This window comes from Falco punctatus (assembly GCF_963210335.1).
Source record: "Falco punctatus genome assembly, chromosome: 14".
NCBI classification, from domain to species: domain Eukaryota; kingdom Metazoa; phylum Chordata; class Aves; order Falconiformes; family Falconidae; genus Falco; species Falco punctatus.
Genome location: NC_137594.1, coordinates 2,632,161 through 2,656,150, shown reverse-complemented (window position 1 = coordinate 2,656,150; position 23,990 = coordinate 2,632,161). Strand labels below are relative to the sequence as shown.

At 51.4% G+C, this 23,990-nt stretch overlaps 1 protein-coding gene across 2 annotated transcripts in view; it reads left to right on the top strand.

Moving 5' to 3' along the window:
• ZNF469 (zinc finger protein 469) overlaps positions 1–23,990 on the top strand; it is a 239,719-nt gene that overhangs the window by 153,115 nt on the left and 62,614 nt on the right. The gene's annotated exons all lie outside the window — the stretch shown is intronic.

Genomic DNA, 23,990 nt, shown 5'->3' with positions numbered 1-23,990 from the left:
ACACTGGTTTTAGTTAATCACCCTGTGACTTCCATTAGATTCTGTGTTTATATATTCGCCAAAGCCTCTCTCTGGGCCCTTATGACATAATTTTGAAGTGTTGAAAAATCAGCTTATTCTCTGCCTGCAAGGGCTGATAGTTTGGAGCGTTGTTTCCCCCCTGTGAAGAAAATCCTCATAAACCACCTCATTCTTCAAGCGAAAGAACAGCTGAAAATGAGAGAGAAAGCAAGGGAGCTTTTCTTGGCCGGGGAAGGCAGTGGCAACATCCACCTCGTTTGATAAGGTGGAGGGAGAAGCGAACAAACCGGTGCCTGGTTCCCGTTAGAGCCTTCAGGAACGATGTGCCCAAAACCAGCAGTGCAGGTGGCTTGATGATCCGAGCTCCTCGTGATGGGCAGGGTCAATACCTCAGCTTCTTCCTGACATTATTTGATTCTGGATAAATAAAATATTCTCTGAAATCCTGTTGCCTGTACCCCAAGCCCGCTGAGGCTGGCAGAGCCCGTGGCACTGGGTGGCTGTGTGTTCCTGCCAGCCCGGAGCATCCCGCATGGGGCTGGGGTCAGCCGGCCCTGCAAACGGAATTCAAGAGACACATCTGTCGGCATGGCTTAAGCCCAAAGTTTAGGTTTTCATAGTAAAAGGGCTTTAGGAAAGCGAATAGGAAATCAAAATGTTTCCATTACTGCTTCATTTCCTTTAAAATAGGTTTGGAGAGTCCATAGGCAGCTTTAGGGACATGCACACACTGGCTTTGGGCTTGCGTGCCAGAAAAAGAGAGTGAAAATGATGATTAGAATAGGTCAGCTATGGGAAAAACGTCGAGAAAAGCTTTTTGCCATTTTGGAGCGTTTTCTGCTTTGCAGGATTTAAAATGCTTTTCCTTCTGTTTGGTGAAATTTGCTTTCAGGGGGGATTTTTGACATTTCCCCCCTCCCTATTTGCCCTTTTTTGCACTAGCAGGGGGACTGGCAGGAGCATTCGAGGAACCTCCTTGCTTCCACAAGGTTTTCATATTTTGTTTTTCCACTATGTAACCTTTTAAAAATTCTTCTAACATTAGAAATATTACGATGTTTCATATTTCCTTGGCCAATCTGGACCCTTTCTGGGGTTCAAGCTGTTTCTTTGAAGCCACAAAAAGCTAAAATGAAACATAAAGAATTTGCTACCAGAAAGGGTGGAAAACTCCCCCTCCTCCGGGATGTCCGCTGTCAGATTCAGTGGCAAAAAAAGGGGAGGAAAATAAAAAGGGAGAGAAACTCTACGTTCGGGTCCCAATAAAAACACAGAACGTTAAGGGCAAAAGGAAAACTTAGAAAAGGTTTATGAGTGTTTCAAGAAAGGTCAGTCTTTACTGGGTTTCCTCCCAAGAAGGCCTGAATTTCGAAAGGTTGACCAAGAATAAGCAGGCAGAGAAAATGGTATCTGGCTGGTTTGGCTGAGCAAAAAGCGAAAGGTAAAAGCTGTGATGTAGGAGTTTGGACAAAATAGCGTGCATTTTTAATTTCCTGAAATTTTCTTATTTTTATCTGTTGTTCTCTGGAGATGAGAGCTGGAGCAAACACTTTGCTCAGATGCATGGTGGAGAGGTTGGATGTGCGTATGGCTGAGTCTCATTGCGCCGTGATTGGGACCATCTCAAGGCATCAATAAATAATTTGAATTACTAATAAAATACATGGCCAACAAAGTTCAGCCCAGTTGGGGTTTAATTTATTTATTAGAGAGAAAGAGTGGGGCATTTCTGTTCTCTATCACCCCACCACATATTTTGCCTATATTTTTATATCAAAGCTGAGTATTTATAGAGACTTTGAAAATGGAAAAAGGGCATGGACATCTCCAACTCTAAGAAATGCTTCTTATATGGGGCTGGGGCAGTTTTGGGGTGTTAGACCCCCTCAGAAAGATGGGATGCCAAAGTATTAGAGGGCAAATAAAGGGGCCTTTTGGAAGTATCCTCTTTGCAGTGCTTCATTTTCTCTAGGAGAAAGGGCATGCTGTGCCCCTGGGAATTAGCATCCTCATCCGTTATTATCTGTTTGTGCGTCAGTAATTACCTCCGTATGTAGCCCCACTCTTTCCACCATATCTTCTTCCTTTTCTGTTTCTCCTACTTACACATCCCAGCCAGGCAGCACTTTCACTCATGTTTCATTACGCCTCTTTGCAGCCCTGTGCTTGCCCATCAGCCCGGCTGGGCTTTTGGGGCACCGCTCCACCCATCTCTGCTGGGATGCTGCTGGGATGCGGTCACCAGCAGGACAAATTTGGTCCCACCTGGGACCAGCACAACCTCTGCAGGGATTTGCTATCTGAGCAAGCTGGCATGTCCCACAGATGGGCTGCCAAAATGCTCAAAAACACCAGCAAAGTCTTTGCATGGGAATGAGGGAGCTAAGAAGCTCTTTCCTCATCGTAATATGGGGAAAATAATTGCTGACTGACCCAGCGCGTTGCTGCAGGCTGCTTGGAGGGATGCAGATGAGATGAGGATGGTGGCTTGAGGCTGCTTCTCTTTTCCAGATGTCTTGTACGAGCACGTAGGTGAGATGTTTTCCATGCATTTGATATGTATCACAATATAAATATATTGCAGCAGCGTAGGGCAGCACCTGCTCTCCCTGTCCTGCTCCATCAGCGGCTCCTCGCTTGCTGCCCCTCGACGGTGCTTTCCCCAACTCCTATCCCGCAGCCTCAGGTTTTGCTGCCTCCCATTTGAGGGCAGCTTTGCTAGGCTTTTCAGGAAAGCAACGCTTTTCTGGTCCCGTTGCTTAAATGAAAACACGAACAAACGTGAGGATCACCAAAAAGCCAGTAGTGCCCTGGAGCGGTCCCGAGGTTGCTCCGGTTCACAGCCCACTCCTGCAGAAGGGGTTTCTGCCGCCTGTCCCTCTCCTGATGCATCAGAATATTTTGTAGTTTAAGAAGCTCTGGCATCTGTAAGAGGCATAAAACTGTGATCCAGCTGCTCTGCCCCGGATCCTTGCCGCAGCGTTGCTTTTTCCCCAGTAGCAACATACTGGTGTGACCTGTTGCTCCCAGCCCATCCCAGCTACCCGCCAGCGGAAAGCCAGGTTTCCGTTCAGCTGGAGCTTGGTTAAAAACACACAGCGTGGTCCCTGGAGGGGGGGAAGTGGGTGATCCTTTGCAAGCGACCTCCCCTCTTCTCTCTGACACCTCGTAAATCCAGTACCTGCCTCTGAAGGCTGGTTGTGAGATGCTGGGGAGTTCAGATGTGGCAGCTCCATCACACCCGGCTTGGGGTTATTGATGTTTACCGCGTCCTCAGGCAGAGGCTCTCGCTAGTACATTCGTGGCATTCTGGATGTGTAACAGCATCCCCTTGGACAGTGGTTTAATTAGTTTCCAAAGCGTTTTGTATACAAAAAGTGCTACGGGCCAAATCTGCTCTTAATTACCTTGTTTTGATTTTCCTGGAGCTCAGTTAGGCTGTGACATGCAGAGCTGAAGGAAGCTGGCGCTCCGCGTTGCTGAGTTTATGGCACATATCTAAGGGCGTATGGATGTTCTGACATGCACACAAACACACACAGCCTTCCTGGGGACATCAGAGCCTACAGCTGATGTGTCCAGGCCATGTCATAGTGTGCCCAGGCTATGCTTTGCTTTTAGTCTTCTCTAGGATCCTGAGGTGGGTCCTGAAAGCAATTTCTTTGCTTTCTTCTTTGGCTTCCCACGTCTTTTCCGGTACCAGCTCCTCAGGATCAATGGTGATGCAATGGATGGAAAAAAAGATATACCAGTTTGGGGACAGGATCTGCAACACTACTTTGCCCAAAACAGTCCTGGTGGAATTTTGTTCCTACTTCTATCTGAATTATCAGCCTCATCCGCTCTGGTCCTCCCCAGCCTGTGTGTATCCACACGCGCTGACACCATGCAGATACTTTCGGGAGATAAGCTGGCATTTTTGCTGAGCTGTGGGTGGGGGTATTTGTGGAAAGCCTTCATGTTTCAGGGTGGAACTGATACTGCTTGAAAATAGTTCTGGAAAACAGCTGCAATCTCAGCTTGGGACCCAATTTCAGTCCTACTGCTCCTCCAAACCACAGAAATCCACCCAGTATCTTCATTTTACACCAGCGGGGACTTGGCTGCAGCAGAGCGTGCACACCTGCACTGCTTTGTGGCTCTTGGCATGCCAAGGGACAGCAAGTCTGGGAGGCAGCCATCCCAGCCGTGCCATGTTCCTGTGACCTTCATCCTCCCACCTGGTGCTCCGGCATTCCCAGTGCTCCCTACCCCAAATAACCCATCTATCTGGGGTGCCAGCTGCCTCCCAAACCGAGCCAGGAGCGCTGGGCAAGGGGGAGGCTCGGGGGAGTCCGTGGCCGGGGCGTGCATGGGCAGGAGCAGGCTTGCTGAGGGGGAGGTGGGGGCCAGCAGAAAGAGCAGGTATGGAAACGCAAAGAGGCACAAAGAGGCTTTTTTGAGGTTGCCCAGGAAACAGCAATTCCGGAATTTCCTAACTTTGCTTTTGCAACTTTCGCGTTCCTTTAAGAGCAGTGGCGGAGTGTCCATGTGGGTCTGTGCAGCCGATGGTTTGTGAAGTGGCATCAGTCTCTCAAGCTCTGGGGTCGTCGGCGGGTGGGAAGCCCTGTGCAAACACGAGTGGTGATGCAGCGTTTGCTGCTTGCGGATTTTTTCATGCAGAAACCTGGAAGCCAGAGGAATGAACCTATGAGCACTTAAAAGGAACAGTTTATGGGCGGGAATCCTGCCTCCTGAGGATACCGTAGCTTTTTAAAAGGGATCAGTTTGGAGATTATCGTGTCTTCAAAGGGGAAAAAAAAAAAAAAAAAGTCTGATTCAACTTGTTCTTGATCCCCCAAATCAAATCAAATAAACCCAATTTACATCTTCCTTCTGGCCCATGTTGCTGGGACAAAGCCCTGATGAGCCCAACGCGCAGATGCCCAGCATGATGCATGGAGCCATACAGAGCTTGGGGAGACTCTGGGCAAAATATGGCACAGGGCAATGGAGGAGAGGGGTCCCTTGGCCACTAAAAATGTTTCCGGGGTGGGGGGGAGCAAATCCTGCGTGGGGCTGTGCCAAATACCCTCAGTGACAGCATCCCAACGCGCCTGCGCTTTGCCGTCGCAGCAGGTCCTGCCAAAGGCTGAGCTGGAGCTCATGCGCTCTCTGCTTTGCTTCTCACTGGCGTGCGCGTTCTGTTCTTTATATGTTTTTTTATTGTGAGCAATCATGATTTGCACGTTAATATAATATCATGATGATAATCTGGCAGCGGGCAAAGCTGGATGCAGCGTAGGAAAGTTCCTTCATCTCCTGTTTCCATTTTTCTTGGAAGGGAGGGCAGTGCGAGAGGCGGCGGCCGAGGCACAACGGGCTTGAACCCGCCGGCCAGATTTCTGGACGAAGCAGCCGAAAGCAGGGAGAGGGATTTATTCCCAATTGTAGGCTTTGGCACGGAGGCCGCGGTTGGGATAGGTGCTGGCTGGCCCGCTCCGGAGGAGGATTCCCCTCCAGCCGCAGGTACCGGGGCAGCAGTGCCAGGCGCTGCAGCTCATCCCCAGCAGCGGCCTCATCCAGGCGCAGGATGGGGAGAGGGACAGGGCAGAGGACGGAGCACAGAGAGCGTCCCCCACGCAGAAATGCAGCTCCCCCAGCCTCGGCAGCGGTACCCCGAATCTTGTGATACTCGCTGGGTCTCTCGAAGCCCCAGCTGCCGGAGGCAGGGGATTCACAGAGATTCACGGGTTCATTTAGAATAAAAATGATGTAACTGGAAATCTTGCGGGGGGCAGGGGGGCAAGTCGTAAGAGTGAGGATAGAGATCAGAATAGAAAATCAAGTAGTTTTTTTCAGTCTAATTGTTTTCAAGTCAGTATCACTTTGCCTTTCGAAATCTGACTCAGGACTTTTGCATACTTGAGGCTGGCAAGGCTGGCTGCGGTACAAAAATGTTTGCCTCCAAGAAAGCCTGGCAGAACATGTGATTTCCAAAAAAACCCAAACAAAAAATCAAGCTAATCCCTTTATATTTTCAGTAGCTTTTAGCAATCTGTTCCTGCACGATCTGTCTCACCTCTTTGTATTGCCCGCCTAGGTATGTTACGGATCTGAATTGCCTTCTAGCAATTACACCGAGTTAAAATTCCTTCCTGACCTTGGGTTTATCAAGTTCCTTTCTCAGGTTTGGCATGTGTCAGGCTGCTGAAAAAATAAAAAATAAAAAAAAAAAAAATCCCACATGCTGCAACTCGTTGCCAAAGCCTTCGGGGCAGGGGGGAAAGCTGGAGCAGGTGGGACTGGAAACAATGGTCGAGGCAGAAGATGCTCACGTGAAACTGTGGAGCCGGGGGCTGTTAGCAAATTCAGCGGTAGCAGACTGAAGGGGAGGGGGCTGGCAGCCAGCCACCGCCAACAGACGATCACGAGCTCCACAGAGGTACCTGCCCTTTCGCCTCAACCTTTGCAGCTTTTCAGCCGTGTGCCGGCGAGGAGCGACGCCGGCGTTCTGGGCTGCGCGCTCACAGCACGCTCTGCCTCTCCGCTTCGCCCTGGGAAGCGCAGAAACCTTTGCCTGCTCCACAGATGGGGCAGGCATGTGTCCTAGCAGACAAATATTTTTTTCCAAATATTTCCCAGGTGGTATTTCTGGTGGTGGCTGGGACTGTTTTGCCCCTGGGGAAGGGGGGCATGGGATTTTCCAGCTGCCTGCGGTTGATGCCCGCACGGAGATGCAGCCGACAGCAGCAGCGCCCCAAACAAGATGACAATCCAGCAGCGGTCGGATGCTCAGGCGGGATGAACGTCTCGTCTTTGTATGGTTCAAATAATCTTTAGATCTGGAAAAAATAAAGCAAATTGGGGCAGTGCCCTGGGATTTGGCTGCTGCCTTGTAAGACTGAGGAGTCGCTTTAGGTCTGTGGGTCCCTGAGCTCAGCCAGGTTCTTATGGCGTGTGGCTTCTTGAAAGGGAGGGAGGCTTGGTAGGGGGGAGTGTTTATTAGGAATAAAATAACCGGGCAGCAGAGGATGCAAAATTGGCCTCAGCTTCCCAGAGGACCCGGAGCCCATTTAAACCTGGCATTTTTTATAGGGACCTTGCCCTGTGTGCTGGGAGGTGCCCTTTTTTCACATGAGGGAACAGCCCCCATCTCCCACCCCACAAAACCTGCCAGGGCTTTCCCTTGGGGCCAGGTTAGGTGAGATATGTAAGTGAAAATGCCTCATTTGACCAAACATTAAATTTTCATTTCCTTTGTAAAATTGGAAAATAACTATGTTTTTATTAGAAATCAAATGTTCTGACCTTGCACTGTTCTCAAGCAGTGAGTTTTCCTTCAGTGGTGTTGCTGTTGTATGTGTCAAAAAGGAGCAAAAATTCCAAACCAAATCTTTAAAAAGTATCCCAGAAATGGCTTTTTTTGGCTGGATTTCTCCTGCGAGCTCAGTCCAAACTGGCAGGAAGGCGGGGAGGATCTGCTTGAGAAGTATGGATGTGGGCGAGCACCGGAGCAAGAAGACCTGGAAAGTTTGGGTATGCTCGGAGCAGAGCAGCTTTTTAGGGTCCGGAATGGAGGGGAAAATGACTTCTTTGTGGGGTCCAAATGAATCTGAAGGCTCCTAAAGTCAATGGGCTAAGATGCCACTTAGAAATTATCAAATTCCTCTTGCCTTAGCAGTTAATAAGCTCATAAATAAACCTTTCTCCCTGCTACGGTCAGCGAGCAAAGACAAATGTCTTCGAAAGACGCATTTTCTCCACTTCGTGCTGGAAGATTTCTATTTTACAGCTCAGGCCAGCCACAAAAAATGCCTTTCCCCCCCCTTTCCCCCTCCCTTGGTTTGGAGGGCTACAATAGTCGAAGGCTTTTAAATGAAATTATACCACCAGTGGGAGCAGAGCCAAGCAGATTGTGCCAAGCTCTGTACAAACAGCCCAGCAGACTTGAACTACTCCAGGCTGCATAATGGAAATCACCCATGTTGGCCGCTAATCTGTGCATGATTCACGCTCTGGCAAAACGTGTTGTAACTGTAGGTGTCAGTTAGAGTCAGGCCCTTAAAGCTATTTTAACACGCTCCTTTTTAATGTAATTTCCTTTGTTTTTAACAGGAGTACTCATTAAAAAGCTGCCAGAAAAAGAGGAAGGGGAGGGCTAGCACAGCTCTTGGGTTTTGAAAATGCTCAGAGATGGCTTTTCTCCAAGGCCTGAGCCCATCCAGGGTCTATCAGACAGCGACGCGATGCGCTGGGATGCAGGAACGATGCCTTGGCCGGAGCCAGCTCCGCAGCGCCTGCCTGGATGGTGGCATTTTCCACCCAGGGAGGTAGCTTATTTCCTAGGGTGTCATGGCTCTGAAGAGTTGCAGTGGTGGCTAATGCTGTGCAGGTCTTTGCTGGGATGTAGGAGCCAGAAGAGATGGCTTTTCCCAAAGTATTGATGCTGGAGCCTTGCTCCGGTGCCCACGGTGCTCTCGTCGGCTGGCTCTAGTGATTCCAGGAGGCAGTTAGCACCCGTGCGGTGCTATGGCCAGGCTTCAGTGCTTTGCCAAGCGGGGTCTGTGTGGCATCAGGGTCCCTTTTACTTCTAAAGGAAATGGATCTCAGAGGCCAGCGATGAAAAGCAAGGTGCTCTCTATGTTATTTTTTCAAGATCACATCTCTCAAGCTGCTTGGAGGATATCACTGTGCCCAAACACCAGCAGCTAAGACAGGGGAGGCAGCCGATGGAGAAATCCCTGGGAAACAAAACAAAGGGAAAGATGAGAGTCCTGAGAAATCCAGCCTGTCCCTTAATAAAGCAGTGCAAATAGAAGGGAAATTTTGGCCAGAACAGTTTTTATAAAAGGGAAAAGGAAGGACACAGCAGCGGGCTGCTGCACGGATCCTGCCCCGCTTCCCTGCACCACGTACCGAAGGGACCGAAGGGAAAAACACATCCAAAAATACCTGGAACTTTTCAAAACATTTCAAATTCCCCTTTAGGAATGGGAGCACCCTCGGTTTCCTTTGAAAAGGCCAAAACGCCACGCTAATTGAGATGGATTTGGTCTGGATGAGGCACTGTGCTCACCCTGAAGCAGGTTTTTCCCACAGCTTCTCAGCTCATCAAGCCTCAACATTTTTGCTCTCAGCTAACCTCAGCATGCTTCCCCCCTCCAGGTTCACTGGAATTTGCAATGAACCAAAAAAATCAGCTATTTTTCCAGGCCCCCCTCCCCCCCACCTGAGACTGGGATGATTTATTGGGTGTTGGGGTTAGTGGAGCGCCGAGCCGCAGTTCTTGTGCTGGAAAAGTCACCTTTCTCCGTGGGAATGGGGCTTCTCAGCAGGTATCGGTGTGAGCAGTGAATCTCCATTGGTTTATCAGTCTGTGCTGGTTTTGCCTGGGGACCAGCATCTCCCCAGCTGCCCCCAGGGCTTGTGCTGGCTCCCAGAGCTGCTCTTGCCGTGCCAGGCTCCTGCGTCACCCTTCAGAAACGGTATTTTCTTGATAAAGACATTCATAAACATGATGTAGGTTCAAGTAAGCATGACAGGAGAGGGGTCTGCTTTGCTGGGTAGGAAATAATGTGGCTGCAGGTGTTTACAAGCTCTTCACTCCTGTCTGAGACTGTGAAAAAAAAATAGTTGCTTCTCACTCCCCGACTGCAAACCATCAAAAATATCACTCCAGCAAAACAAAAAAATAAATAATAAAAAAGCCAACCACAAATATATAACTATATTGTGCAAACCAAACTATACAACTTCTCCAAGCATTCACCCATCGCAGACTGGGAAACTTCCAGCCAGCCTTCAGCAGCAGCCCTACAGCAACAAGCTGCTGTCTTAGTTGATGGGGGAAAAAAAACGCTGGCATGGGCGGGAGGAAAACAGGGGTTTCCAGCTTCCGAAGGGTGATGAATATTTGAAGAAAATTGTTCTGTGACCGCTGCAATACGTGTGTATCGCTGGGGCTGGGGTGACTCAGCGTGGCTGGTTCTTGGTTAAATTGCTTTCCTTTCTCGGCCGCAGTGAGGCTTTTGAGGATGCTCAGGGCAGCGTTAGCATTATGGGAAGGGGCTGGATCTGTTCCTTCGTGGGGCTTGTTTACTTCCATCTGGAGTGGAGTGCTGCCTTTTTGCTTCTGAAGCAGTTTGGAAGCATTTCTCATCATGTCCTTCGCTTGCACGACTGCTGTTTGTGGCATCTGCATTTTTGCTGGTGACCCTCTGTACTGTGCCGGTGGCCTCTGCTCGTTCACTCATCCCTCTACCCTTGGCAGAATTGGTGTCAACAAAACTCTGCTCCCAAGAATGCGGCTTCACAGTTTTCTGCCCAAATTGGGGGGCCGGTTCTTCCCCCCTGCTGTCCCGAGTTACTGGATGTATGGGTATAGTCTTCTGGCTTGCGCCTGCATTATAGCTGAACACTCATGCTGGCTATCAAGCGTTTCACAGGGAGGCTTGTTTTGGAAGCCTGGGAGACCCACCGCTCGGTGGATCGTGCTGATGTGAAGCTGGGTTCAGCAACTGGGGCTGCACCCCCTTACCAGGGCTCTGTCACATGTGGTGAGAAGGGAGCTGCTGCCAGAAATGTTCCCCCAGAAGGTCTCTTTAGAGATGGGGAGGAGGAGGCTGGACGGGAGGACCATGCATCTGAGGTCATGTCTGGCCTCTGGAGCTCCTGACTTTGGGATGGAGGTCCTGGGGTACATGGGAGCGCGTGGTGTGATGCTCCAAACCCACTCTTCTCCAACGGCACCACGTTGCTGGAGGAGCGTGTCTCTGCTCAGGCGGGTGTTTGAACTCTTGGTGCATTCCAGCCGGGGTTTTCTTGCAGAAGCAAAGCTTAGTGGCCCGGTGATGGGCTTCCTGAACGTGTTCAGGGCTCTGGCTCCGTCTGCACGGATGGTTGTGCCTGCCATAGCCATGCTCCTGAAGGCAGCTCTGTGTTGAAAGAGCTCACCATGGCATTGTGTAGGAGGATCTTGCCTTCACTCAAAGTGTAGGAAGAACAGACAAGGGGTGGAGGCAGCAGAGCCAGACTCTTTCTGCTCTGGAATGACAGCATCAGTTTGGCGTTGAGAGGATGAGAGCTGGGGTGAACTTTCTACAAGAGGGTGGAGGAAAAACTCTGGGGATGGTGGCAAGGATGGCTTTCTCCAAACAGCTGGGAGTCAGTGAGCTTTTACACATGCTATATTATCCCTACTGGGTGAGTTCCAACTTTTTGTTCAGATTTAATTTCTGGCCTTAGAACATAATTGTCAAAATGCTTTTGCCTGACTCAGGCCACTTCAATACCATCCCAAAGCATGTCCCCACAACACAGGGGGCACCGAATGCCTCCTCCTCGGTACAGAAGCCATGTGCACAGTGGCTGTCAAGTTTCTAGGAAGCCCGCTTCTTCCACGTCCCCTCTCCTTTGGCTTTTTGTCACCGTCCTGCCTTGGGTGCAGGCTGGAGCCTGTCCGTGGGATCATGCTAGCCTATTGTTCAGCAACTTCATAAGCAGGTTTCAAAGGAGTTGCCTGTTGCTTTTTGGGCTGGCTCAGCAAGGGCTGTTCTCTGGGTGAGCACCGAGGAGGCAACCGGAGAATCCCGGGAAATCAGCACAACTTGGCTGCTGAAGGGGTTAGAGCCCATTAACGGTGCCAGGCGTGCCGTTTCTGCTCCTCTTGCTGTTGGGTACCTCCTTCTCCCTTGCCATTTCACTCGCTCTGGGTATTTTTTTCCACAGATGCTCAAGGCTTTAAATAGCAAAGCCCGAATCAGTGCGGTGCCAGCCAGCAGCTGGCAAGGAGCTTCCCACCGATCACCAAGCCCATCCCGTGGCTGCAGCCTCCACGGTTGTCCCTGGTGTATTGCCACCAGAAGCACTTTAGGAAGGGCAGAGCTGCTGGAGAGCCAACAAGGAGCCACACAAAGCCTATCAAGCCTTCCTCACCCCACCAAGTCTTTAGCAGCTATAAAACAGGGAGGTGAGGAAGGTTTGGCAGTCACCAAGCATCCACGCTTGACCTTTGCAGAGGCTGTAGAGGCAGCACATCAGCTATTAGAGGGTTCTGCTAGAGGAGGAGGTAGGGTATTTTGGTCATGCATGACACTGAGCAAGGCGACTGGGGAAGCCTGACACCAAGACTTTGCCCAGAAGCTTGTAGCAGCATGATTAATGCCACAGAAAAGAGCTGCAGGAGTGACCAGATGGCCATAAAGTCGTTACAATTGGCAAGCAGCTGCAGAGGAATGTGTTTGCTTCTGCCCTCCCTGCCTGCTCCTCTCCATCTGCTCGCTTTGAGATAGGGCATCGGTCTGGCTGGGCCAGATGTTGTGTCCAGGCGGGATCCTTGTTCCCAGCTTTGGGCAGAGACGAGCAGAGGGAGCTTGGCCTCATAACTCCTCTGCAGCCAACTGTTTTGAACGTGTGGTCTCCAGGATCTGAAAGGAGACATAAGGAAAACAAGCTGTGCAATGTCTCCTGCAGCTGGGCAGGATTTGTTCCGTATATTTTCGTATGGCACGAGCCCCTCTCGATCGCTGGTGCTGGCAGCTTCGCTGAGCTCTGGGGGAGACAGGGGTATGCAGGGACAGAGACGAGACTGAGCAGACCCCTCTGCAAGGTGGGCTTACCTCGGGGGGAGGGGGGGGTGCCAAAGTCCTTAAAGCAGCGCAGGAAGCTGAGGAAGGACAAGCGAGGTTTGTTACTGGAAGGGATGGGCACGCACCGACGCCCTGCGATGGCTGGAAGGGGGTTCAGCCCCCCGCAGACCCCCCCACTGCCCCCAACTGCCTGAGCTCACACAGCTGCAAAGGAACAACCAGACGCTGCAGAAGCCCTGCACCCTGCCAGGTGTCTGCTTGCCAATTTGCGGAGCTATTTGCCCCAAATTGCAAGGCTGAGTTTTCAGCCCTGCCCTCTCCGGAGGGGTGATGCTCCCAGGTGGGAGGCCCCAGAGCTTTTCGCTTCCCCACTACGGTTTGGAAGCACAACTGGGAGGTTGTGGACACACAAAATTAGAGGCCAATATCAAACATCTGGGTCTCATATCTCTGTTTACCGCAGACTCATTTAGAGCGCTGTTCGTGGCATGTGAAGTCGTTTGGCATCCCCCATTAGCACGGAAGATGCTTTCCTGCAGAAGAAAGTAGCTCTCTGTGATTTGCAGTGCTTGCGTAGTGTGCACCCCGCATCTCACTTGGTCTTTGCATCTCTCTGGCTGCAAGGAGACATGAAAAAAAAAAAAGCGAGCTGTATTGACTTCAGCATTGTGTGAAAGTATTTTCCCATCGTTCTCTGTTGAAAAGCATGATTTAATTAACATTTTTATATGTTTATTATTTAAGAAAGCATGTGCTGCTGCTGCCTTTTTTTTTTTTTTTTTTTCACTTGGTTTTTCCCCACTTGTGTTTGTTATGAAATAGTTGAATCATTTTCCATGGTATAGCCAGGAGGGGAAGGGAGGGATGGACAGAGAGCACCCACCCATCCCAACCTGCCTGATCTGGGGACTTGGCGGGGCATCAGCTTTGTGTGATCGGCGTCCGTGTGTGGAACAAGTCAGGAATAGCTTTAAATTCCCTCTCTCAGCTAATCCACGTTAGCTCCCGAGCAAACACCAGACCTGCCGTTTCTTTTTGCGGTTACACGACAGGTGCAAGCTGGATGCGTGCGTGGGCTTTCTGCCCCTGCTTGTGAGCTGACGCCACTGGTTTAAGCAGCGTTACTTGGGGTTTATGGCTTTTAAATCACTGTTTCTTGACTTAAGGAAAAGGAATTGTTGGGAGCTACGTGCTTTTCAAAGGGAGGCCACCCAAACCCAGGAGAGAAATCAAGGTTATTATTCATATATATATGTATATGAAGATACATCCAATGTGGTGATCTCAGCACAGCCCTCACTGCTGCAAGAGGGGGATATTTATGGGTTTGAAGCTGTAAGGGAGGCTGCCAGCTTGCAAACTGATGGGTTCCTGATGGGGTGTTCCCACCTGCCGCAAAAGCTAGTAGGCAAACACCCTCCCATTTATCCCAGTAGGATAAAATAAGGTGTCGCTGGTGGCTGTTTGCTGCTTAGCGGTGGAAGAGGATCTCAGGGTGCCAGGAGATCTGTTCTAGCTCCTTAATCTCTTCTAAGCATGGCTTGATGTGATTGGAGGGTCCAGCAAACCCTGTTCAGGTTCCTGGCTCGGTTCGCCTGGAGACCACTTGGTCTGTGAGAAGATCAGTGCACGCAGACAGGCAATTTGTGCCAGTGTCTGGCCCAGAAGGCACAAGGCTGGGTACTGCCTCTGGGTACCGAGTCATGTCTTCAGGTGGCAGGTTGCAGGTCTCAACCGGGGCCATTTAGGGCCACCTATAAAGTCCATTTCTCTCTCCAAGGACGGTGGTGGTGGTTGCAGGGAGCAGCCCTCTTGTTTATGTGCATTGCTGTCGTGTAACACTCCCAGGGACGGGGGTTTTGCGGCACTGTGGCCTCGCTTGAAAAAAAGAAAAGCCATTTTTAGTCCAAGCCCTTTAAGCACATGCTTAACCTCACACCAGCACTGGAGGCTCCCCCACACCAGCGCCAGAGACTTTACTCATCATGAAAGTAAACATGTGCTTTAGGGCTCTGAAAACAGATATTTTTTTTTAAGAAATCCCACTCTGAAGGAGAAGGATAAACATTGCTAAAATGTTATCGTTTGTGCAACTGCGCTCTGGGTGCTGGATACGGCCACGACCGCAAGAGTTTCTTCCACAGCCCGGGAAAGTGCCTGGGAGTTTCGCTGGGACCAGCTGGAGCAGAGAACAGATTTGTTTAGCATCCTCTGCCCTTATCAGCATAAACAAACCCCCCATCTTCGGGGGGGGGCATGATGACCAGACAAAGACCAGCCCCCGTCTCGGGGACAATTACAAGCTGGGTGCTGGTGGCTCCTTGGTCCCATTAACCCACGTATCACGATCAGCGAGATGGTTTTGGAAACACTCCTCTCCCAAAGCCCTGACCCTCTGCAGCAGGCCCTGTTTCCAGTGGGTCCCAGTATGGGTTGCAGTCAGCTCTGGCTGGGTGGGCACCCAGTGGGTGCATCCTAGGGAGACCCCTGGGATTCTTGGAGCCTGTGCAGGGCTTCTCCTGGTCGGTGCATCAAACCTGCGCTTGGAGCTGGTCCTGCTCTCCTCCAAGACGCACCGTAGAAAGCAGGGGACAGTATATATATAATCATAAAAAAAACCATAGCCCTCTGAAGTCTGGACCTTACGGCTTTTGCAGAGGGGCCCTCGGCCTCTCCGCGTCTCTCTCTGGGGCTAAAGATAGCCGTGTCTGCAGCTGAGCTGTGAATCAGGAGTAAAAAATGTGGGTCACCTCCTGTGCGAAGAAATGAATGTTCGGAGACTCATCTGCTCCTGACCTCATTTTGCTGGGTATGAATCAGGCCTCCAGCCCGACGGACCCCACAGCTGCTCCTGCTACGGCAGCGGCTGCCGCCGATCCCAAACCCCGCCGCAGGCCTTTGTTAAAGGCTTTTGGGGGCCGGTTTTCTCAGTTATAATGAAAGGGTGTTAGTTGGGTACGGGTGCAGGCATGGCTTTTTTCCTGGGCATAGTGCTGGTGCTCAGAGCGGGGACCCAGGTGGTTGAAGCCGGTGTTCCCACCCCACGTGCGTGCACACACGTGTGCGCAGCAGCCATGTGCCAGCACCGGGCAGGCTTCGCCCCCCGTGGCATCCACGCGTGCCAGGATGCCAGGACACAGCGCCGGCACCAGCACGGGGAGAACACGGGCACGTGTCTGCATGCAAACACGGATGGGCACGCAGGTGTGTGCCCCAGAACGCCGCCGCCCGCGATCCTGGGTGCGATGCACGGGTACGTGCGAGCAGGCACTGACGGGCACACCCAGGGAAAACTGCACATACACTTAATGCAGTCTTTCTTTTTTTTATCTTTTTTTTATTTTTTTTCTTATCCCACTGTTGCAAAATCCACCCCTGTTTTTTTTGTTGAAGTAAAACCTGACATGGACTCCGAACCAGCTAGAAACCCTAAGGGGGAAGCGCGAGGCTGGCACCTGGGAGCCCTGAGCAGGGTCCTTGTCCCAGCCGCACGCTCCAGGTGTGCTCCCGGTGGAGCTGCTTTATCTTGCCGTGCTTTGCTTTCCCCTTTTCTAACCCAGGGGTTCTGAGGCTTTTCTTCCCCTCTGGCAGTCAGCTCTGCCCCCGAAGCACTTGAGCCAGAAGGGGAAGGCAGTGGTGGCCCTTCTGGAGGGCGGCATCGCTGGGTGGCACCACCTTGTCTTGAAGGGACATTGGATGCAGCATCACAGGTTAATAAGCGCACGAACTGCTTCACCCTCTGCCTGAGCTCTCCTGAAATAAAACTGTTCCAGGGAGGAAACCTCATCCACCAAGGTAGGAGGGTGCTGTCCTCTTTGCACCCACCCATGCAAAAAGGTCTGGCAGAGCGGAGAGGCTGTCACCCTCGTTCGGCAGATGAAAGGTGAAGGCGTTCAGAGCGGTGACCTGCAAACCCCAACGGCACGAGCTGTCCTGCATGGAGCCTGGGGCCACTGCACACTCTGGCTCGCGGTTCTGCTCCCATTTGGGTTTTGTTCCCCCATGGATTTTCTTCTTCCCCAAACCCCAGAGTCAGGAAATAGTTAAACACTACAGTATTTTGATTAGCAGAGCCTTAAAGTCAGTAAAAAAGACAGTCAGAGAGAACTATCAGGAGCATGCTAATGAAGTGAAGTCATCAGCAGACACCAGAGAAGTATTCATGCCTGCTCCACGCAGGACGGGTATCGCTGGATCCCAGCAAGGCGCGTGCAGGTGGAGCGGGGTTCCAAGGGACCCGGGGCTCAGCCATCCCGCTGGCTTCACTCCCCTCCCTTTGGATATTGCAACGCTTTCCCTGGGATTTTTTTTTTTTTTTTTTTTTTTTTTTGCTTCACTGGAGCTTAATGATATTTCCAGCTCCGCGGGAGCTGCGGGAAGACTGGAGATAGTGCAGTGAGAGACTAGAAAGACAGCAAAGGGCAGCTCCCAGCTCCGCCGGAAAGGTGAGGGCATTCTCTTGGAAAATCCCTTGGGTTTCTCCGTATCCTATTGCTGGTGGTTGGGTTGTGGCAATGCTGGGGGTGGGGAAAGGAGGGTGTTTCTGGAAACACAGCGGCGGTGGTGTTTCGTGCTTGCTCTGCAGCTGGAAAGTTTGCTGAGCGGTGTCCGGGGGACAGCGATGCCCGGCGAGCCCTGCCTGGCCCCTGCGCCCAGGTACCGACCTCCTGGGAGAGCAGGGCTGGAAAGCTGCTCTGGGAACAGCAAGTAAAGCAGAACCCAGCTGCCATTAGCCCTTACCCTCTGGTCCCCCTTTGAAAACTACGTGGGCAGTTTAAACAGCATTAGAAAATGCTGTTCTTCTCTTCTGGGACTTTGCAAAGAAACTGTGTCAAGGTTTTATCATCCTTTCTCTTAGAGCCTGTGCACATTGGCATCGGCAGCTCACAGGCTTATAGCTCCTACCATTTCTGTAAAAAATGGGGGTTTTTGGAGTAAATTAGAAACTTAGGACAGAGCAAAGTTTTAGTTAAGTCATTGCCTTAAGGCTAAACCCAGTAACTTATGCAGACAAATCCACGCTGGAGCTGATGACTCGACAGTGCTGTGTAATTTATAAAAAGTCACACCATGAAAACATGCATTTTTCTTTATCATAAATGAAAGAAAAATATGCAGAATAAGTTTCGCTCCTAACCAAATGCAATTAACCCCTTCAAGATTATGAGTTCCTGGAACTATTCCTGGGATAAGATGAGCATACATCGCTTTACAGCGGTTAGAAATGAGCCAGCAACTCAATTCCTGCATCGAGCTCAGTGCTCCTACAGATCCTCAGCCTGTCTTTGGGTCTGTCCCCAAATTTTGTATTTTCTGCCTCACAGTAGGTTTAATTTTCCTATTGCAGAAGTGTCCAAGCTTGTGACACTGAGAGTGTATTTCGAGGAAGACAGGCACCCAGGTTCTGGGTTTATGTGAACTCCTGTAATACTCTGCTCCATATTGCAAATAATGCCTCCTTAAAAACAAAATTGCCTTGATTTTATCCATATGGAGGTTAACATGATATCAACATTAACAGAATTGTTTGGGCCTGGGGACTCCCAGCAAGATTGGTGACACGATTACCTTTTTAATCCTACATCAGAAGCATCTTGTTTCTTCATATCCCATTCTAGCTAGAAAAGCTTAATGAGACTTATTCTAAAAGCAGCATCTCTCTGTTCGCCTGCACCCCAGCCCAAAGCAGACCCCTGCAAACCCCCCGTCCTCGGGAGGTGGAGGGGCTCAGGTAGGTGCCCCCCAGACCACCTTCCCAGGAGGTTTTTCCCTTTGCAGGAGCTCCCCGTTCTGGGAGATGCACCGTTGCCCACGTGCATTGCACGCCAGGGTGGCATTTCAGCAAGCTGCCCGTGACAGGCCAGCTGTGCATCTCTGCTGCACCTGGGCACATCTCACCAGCTTCTTTTTCTCTGTTGCAAGCACGGTTTTGATTAAGTAAGAGGAAATTCAAGGAGGATTGCCTCCTGTCTGAACTCCCTCACGCAGCTCCCCGTCCCCAGCATCTTGTGTCCTGCCTATGGTGGGTGCAAGCAGAGAACCCACGGAAGGACCCTGGGTGCAGGCAGGGGTGGACAAGCCCAGGTGAGCCTTGGCCAGGTCTCCTGGGTGCTGCAACCTGCTTCTGCGCAGCCCCCCCAGCCCGGCTTGCTACCCCCAGCTCACAGGGTGACCTTTCCATCATACACCCCAGATCATTTAGAACGATGAGGCAGAGATTCACCTTGTGCGCCCTCCCAGCCAGCTGCCAGCAGGGCTTATGCCTGTACCAAGCTGCCCAAGAAAAAAAGCTAAAATTGCCAATTCTGGGTTTTTTTGTTGGGTTTTTTTTTTTCCCCTGGGTAGGATTTGAGCCCTGCATTCGGGACCACGTCCAGATGCAGCCACGCCAGCTGTGGGTGGCAAAGCCTGGCCGTCGGGCTGGCTCCAGCTGCCTGCAAAGGGAGACAGGAACGTGTTTCGGAACCTGGAATGCACCTCGTCCCACCAAGGACGTGGATTTTGTCAGTCTCCCAAGCCCCATCTCAGCTCAAGTTGTGCCGTAACTGGCTGGTTGTGCATCCAGTGCAAATGAACTAGTTACTAGTTGCGTTGTTCTGATTTTTGCTGCAGATTTTTGAGGATCGTAGCACTCAGGGACCCCAAAGTCAGCTGACAGGAGCTGCCCGCAGGTCCCATGGGCTTTAAACACCCTTGGATCCTCTGCCGTCCACTTTGGCTGGCTGTCCTTGGAGGAGAAAGGTGTTAAAGGGCCCGTGGCCCACTACTAAGCAACAGTTACCAACAACCTTAAGCAAATAAAATATGTGAGATTATGAAAACAGGGGAACTGCAGCTGATTCCCAGCATCTCTGCTGTGTGAGTCAGTAGTGCATGTCTGCTGCTCCCTGCTCGTTCCTAGATGACAGCATCCACACATCAAATCTGCTGGCCCTTGGAGATTAGACATCCCCGAATATTTATGACAGTTTCAAATAATGTGCATTTCTCTGGCTGCTAGATAGCATAAGCAAGAAGCTGGGATTTACGGGTTTCTGTCCTTAAGGCTGGGGTTTTCTCTTTTTTTTTTTTTTTTTTTTTTTTTTGTTAATGCCTAGTTACGGGACAGTTCAGATGTTGTGTGCTATTGCTCTGTGCGTTTTGCAGCTTTCACCCCAGTGCAGCTCGTTGCAGGTCAGGTCATTGAGCCTTGACCACGTGCCAGCTAAGAGAGAGGGAAATTCAGCTGATGAAGGGAGCTCGTCACCCCAGCAGTGTTTGATGCTGGGTCTTTACGCAGATCCTTAAGATGTGAATTGCTCAGGGAATATTTCAGGGAAGTTGCCTCGCAGGAGCTGAGTGGTCCTGGGGAAATGCCTGGGCTCCAGGCAAAGGTGGGAGACCAGGAATCGCTGTCACAGGTGCCCGCCCCACCGCTGAGGTACAAGGGAATACCAAGAGAACACAAAGCTAACATTTACTTTGCAAACCTCTGGGGGAAAAAAAAAAAAAAGTGGTTTTTACCCAATGCGCTGTTTCCAAGGCAGCTTTCGCGGGATGGCTGTGCGGCTGGTGGAAGGACTGGAAGCCATCACTCGAGCAAAGGTGTTTTACATGTGCAGGTGGATTTATTTCAGCTCTAAGCTGTCACTCTCTGGCACTGTATAAACAGCTGTATAGGCAGCCTGTCCCCACGGGCAGATGTCTGTCTGTCTGAGCTCTGCAGAGGCATTCTCCAGCTCTCCTAGCAAGTTGTGCTCCCATAATCTATCAGGGTTTGAGGACAGCAAGTTTTGCTGCAAGGAAAAATGCACGTGTTTGAGCCAGGCAGTCGCTGCTAGGGCTGGTTTGTCATCCCACAGGCTGTGCTTCAGACTCTGACTTTTCAGTGATGCTGGTCACGGTGGAAAGGTGAGGATGGGATTTGGGCTTGGTAGAGGGGACCTGTCTCCTGAGCTCTGCAGTAGTTTGGTTGTGACCTTAAATGACTCCTGTCCCCTCTGCAAGATGGGTCTTTTGGGCTTGTGTGGTTGGTTAGCCGGCAAAATAGAGATCCTTGCAAGAGAGGCACTGACAGCAGGCAGCAAGTCGGGGAAATCCCTCTAAGAAACGCAGCTGCTTTTCCCAACCTGCTTTTAAACACATCCTACAGCACAGAGCCCGTCTCACCTCACCTGGGGAGTTGCTTTCTTCACCTGAAAACTACCATTGTTTTTCATCTTGCCTTCACTGTGCCTAGGGATGCTCCCTGGCATTTCCAGCCTCCACCACCCCAAGACCAGCTGAGGATCTCCTTGAATTTGTGGCTGCCGCCTCCGTAGCACACTCAACATTTCCTGAACAGGTGACACTCCTTAAGAGAATGGAGCCCTTCGTCCTGGTACAGGCTGGAGCCCCCGTCCCCTTGCTCGCCATTGTCTGGCATTGCTGGTGAGCGATGAGCCCAGTGGCGGCGGTGCTGAAAGCCACGAGGGCTTTGCTAAGAAACGGCATCGGTCTGTGGGCACGAGGCACTGCTCTGTGGCCTGCTCAACACATCCTAGAGCATGGGCATCTCCTGCCCAGCAGTACGGCAAGGGCAAGGCTCGAAGGAGCTTCTCCCTGAACTTCTACCTTTCCTTTTGAGGGATGGTGAGTACAAGAGACAGGCTCCAGCCCAGGGACAGGGACTTGGTTCAGAGAAGGACTCCATTAATTTCAGATTTGCTTCTCTGGGAAAGCAGGATGCAGTGTTGCAAAGCCCTTGCAGGTCCTGCTTTCGTGGAGATGTTGGGTGGCATCGCTGCAGGTGCTCCAGAGGGCATGCAGCCAGGGACATGGGGCAGGCAGTGGCCGTGTGCTCCTGTGCCAGCATCTGCCTCAGCACTGCCACCTCCAATTTCATGGTGCTGGTCCCCTCTGTGCCCCAGTCCCTGTGCTGCATCCCCTGGGGACACACACAAAGCAATCCCTGTGTGTACAGCACCCAACACACCGCAGTCACCTGGTTCCCTCTGAGATGAGGAATGGCTCCGGTGAGGTGCCAGTCTCCTGTGAGACCCTGTTGCCCTGGCTCACGTACAGGCAAGATAACCCCACACCCCGGTTATCCTCCCCGCTGCTCCGGTGCCTTGGGCGCACGCAGGACGTGCAGACCTCACGCTCCAGCTTAGGCAGCGCAGGTACCTGCTGTGGGTGGAAATCATCTTACAGGGTGGATCTCTGCTTTGCTGCGGGAATTTTTCCCTCTGCTTGAGCCGTAGGCTTGCGATGCCCCAGGTCTGTGCATCTCAACTGTGGCTCCTGTGCCCGCAGCCGTGGCGTGGGGCACCTTCCCCAAAGCATCCTCTTTGCCCCCCTTGCAAGCCTGACTTTCTTCTGCATCTCAGAGCTCACTTTTTATCTCTTGCTTTGATTAAAAAGGAGCGGGGAAAGAGGCTTTGGCTTGCGTTTTATTTTAATTAAAGCGAAGGAGAAAGCTTGGGTTCATCACGGCACCTCTCTTGGTTCTCAAAGGCCGCCGGGGGGGCACAGGAGCCAGGGAGGCTCCGAGCGGGTTTCTGACAGCAGCCGGCTTTTCGGGGCTGGAAGCTGAAGTCCTGGAGTACAACATCGCCACCTGTTTGCCACATGCGAACATACAGCAGGAACAAATCCCGGCAGGATAAATCCCACCAGGATGCAGCCCATCGGGCAGTTCCCAGTCAGGATGCATCCCATCAGGATACAACCCCACCGGGATGCACCCCGCCGGGCAGCCCTGCAGCGGTGCTCCCAGCTGCAGCATACACAGGCTGCATGGCTGGAGGAAGGAGAAGGACGAAGGAGAGGAGGGGATGGAGAGAGAGGAGTCAGTACTGGTTTTCTGCCGGAGGAGAGTTGCTCCCCAGCCTGTGGGGCGGTGCGGAGTGAGCTGCTGTGCTGGTACCACCGTTGCTGCTCCAGACTCTTGGACCTCCTGCTTTCACACATGCCCTTGCGTGATTCCCGGGAGCCCTTCACCACTGGGCTCTTAATGTGTTTTTTTTCCCCACCCACATCAAGAGGTTTAAACAGGTCTCTGGAGCCTGACATGAGCAAGACTAAGTCAGTGAGTCCAGGACACTGCGGAGCTGCATGCAATTGGGATGGCCTGCAAGCCGTCAGGAGCTGAGCGGGTACCCATGCATCACCTTGCAGCCGGTGTAGCTGCTGCATCCCCCGGGAGGTTGTTGGAAGATCTGCTCTGCGTTGGCAGCTAGAAAATGCAAAGAGCAGGAGCAAGCGAGCCTGAGCTGCAGATGAGGGATTCACCCTGCTTCTCACTCTCCCTTGAGCAAAACACCTTTGAGGACTTCATCCTTCCAGAACACCCACCAGGGACTGGCTAGGCAGGAGCTGCATTAAGCTGAGGTGTACTCCACATCATGTCGGAGTCAGTCTGCAGTGAAATGTGGGGTCTGTTCCCCAGAACCAGTTGCTTCTGCTGGACAAGTCTCTATTCAGGAAGATGCCTTGGGGAGGAGCGGGCTGAGGGTTTGGGCTGGCTGGCGCTAGGGCTGGGTGTTGGGGCGCTGGGCTCATGCGTCTCACGGCACCGGTTTTGGTGCATTTCACTGGTTTTCGGTGGATATTCGGGCTCTCCATCAACAGGCTGAGGATTCGTCACATATTGGGTATATCCTCCCTCACCTCGCTGCTATTTTGTGCCTGTACAATGCATAGGGGCTATTCAAATCCTTTTCATGCCTGTACAATGCATAAGGGGTATTCATATACTTCAGACAAGTGCTCCTGTGCTCCCACCGTTTCCATGAATAGTGCGTGCATGGATTAAGTGTCGGGCTTTTGTTTGCAAGCAGCCTTCTAGGAAATGACTCAACAAGACGTTTGTATGTTTAAATACGTCAGGATTTGAAATATTTAGATTGTGCGTATGAATATTGGCATTTAATGGGAAGATCTTGACTTGAAAGCCCCGGCTGCTGTTTGTGGGAGGGAGATGTGTGCACACACTCACACGCGTGTGCACGCACACAAACCTCTTCTCATTTGGGGAGTGCTATTGGGAACGAGCCAGCGTAGATTGTTCCATTAATGGGGATTTAGAACACAAATCTGCTACTGTTTCATCAAGACAAACAGAAATAAGTGGGCTTTTAGTGCTGGGAAAGCTGGCCCTGTGGCTGTGGGCTGTTTACTAGCGCAGGGCAGCTGCTCAGAAAGGGCTGCAGGGCAACATAGGGGATAAACGGCAAAAGACAGAGACAAAAAGAACTGGGATTTGGTGAAGGGAGTCAAGAGATTATGTATGTCCCTTACCTATACTCCACTGAGTGTGTTGTCTCCCTGGAAGTTTTAGTCAGCGAACTCGCTGCTCGTTTTCCCCTTTGCTGTGTATTTCGAAAGCTGCCTTCTGCTCCAAAAGATGTGTCAGTGTTTATCAAAATGTAAATAACTCTC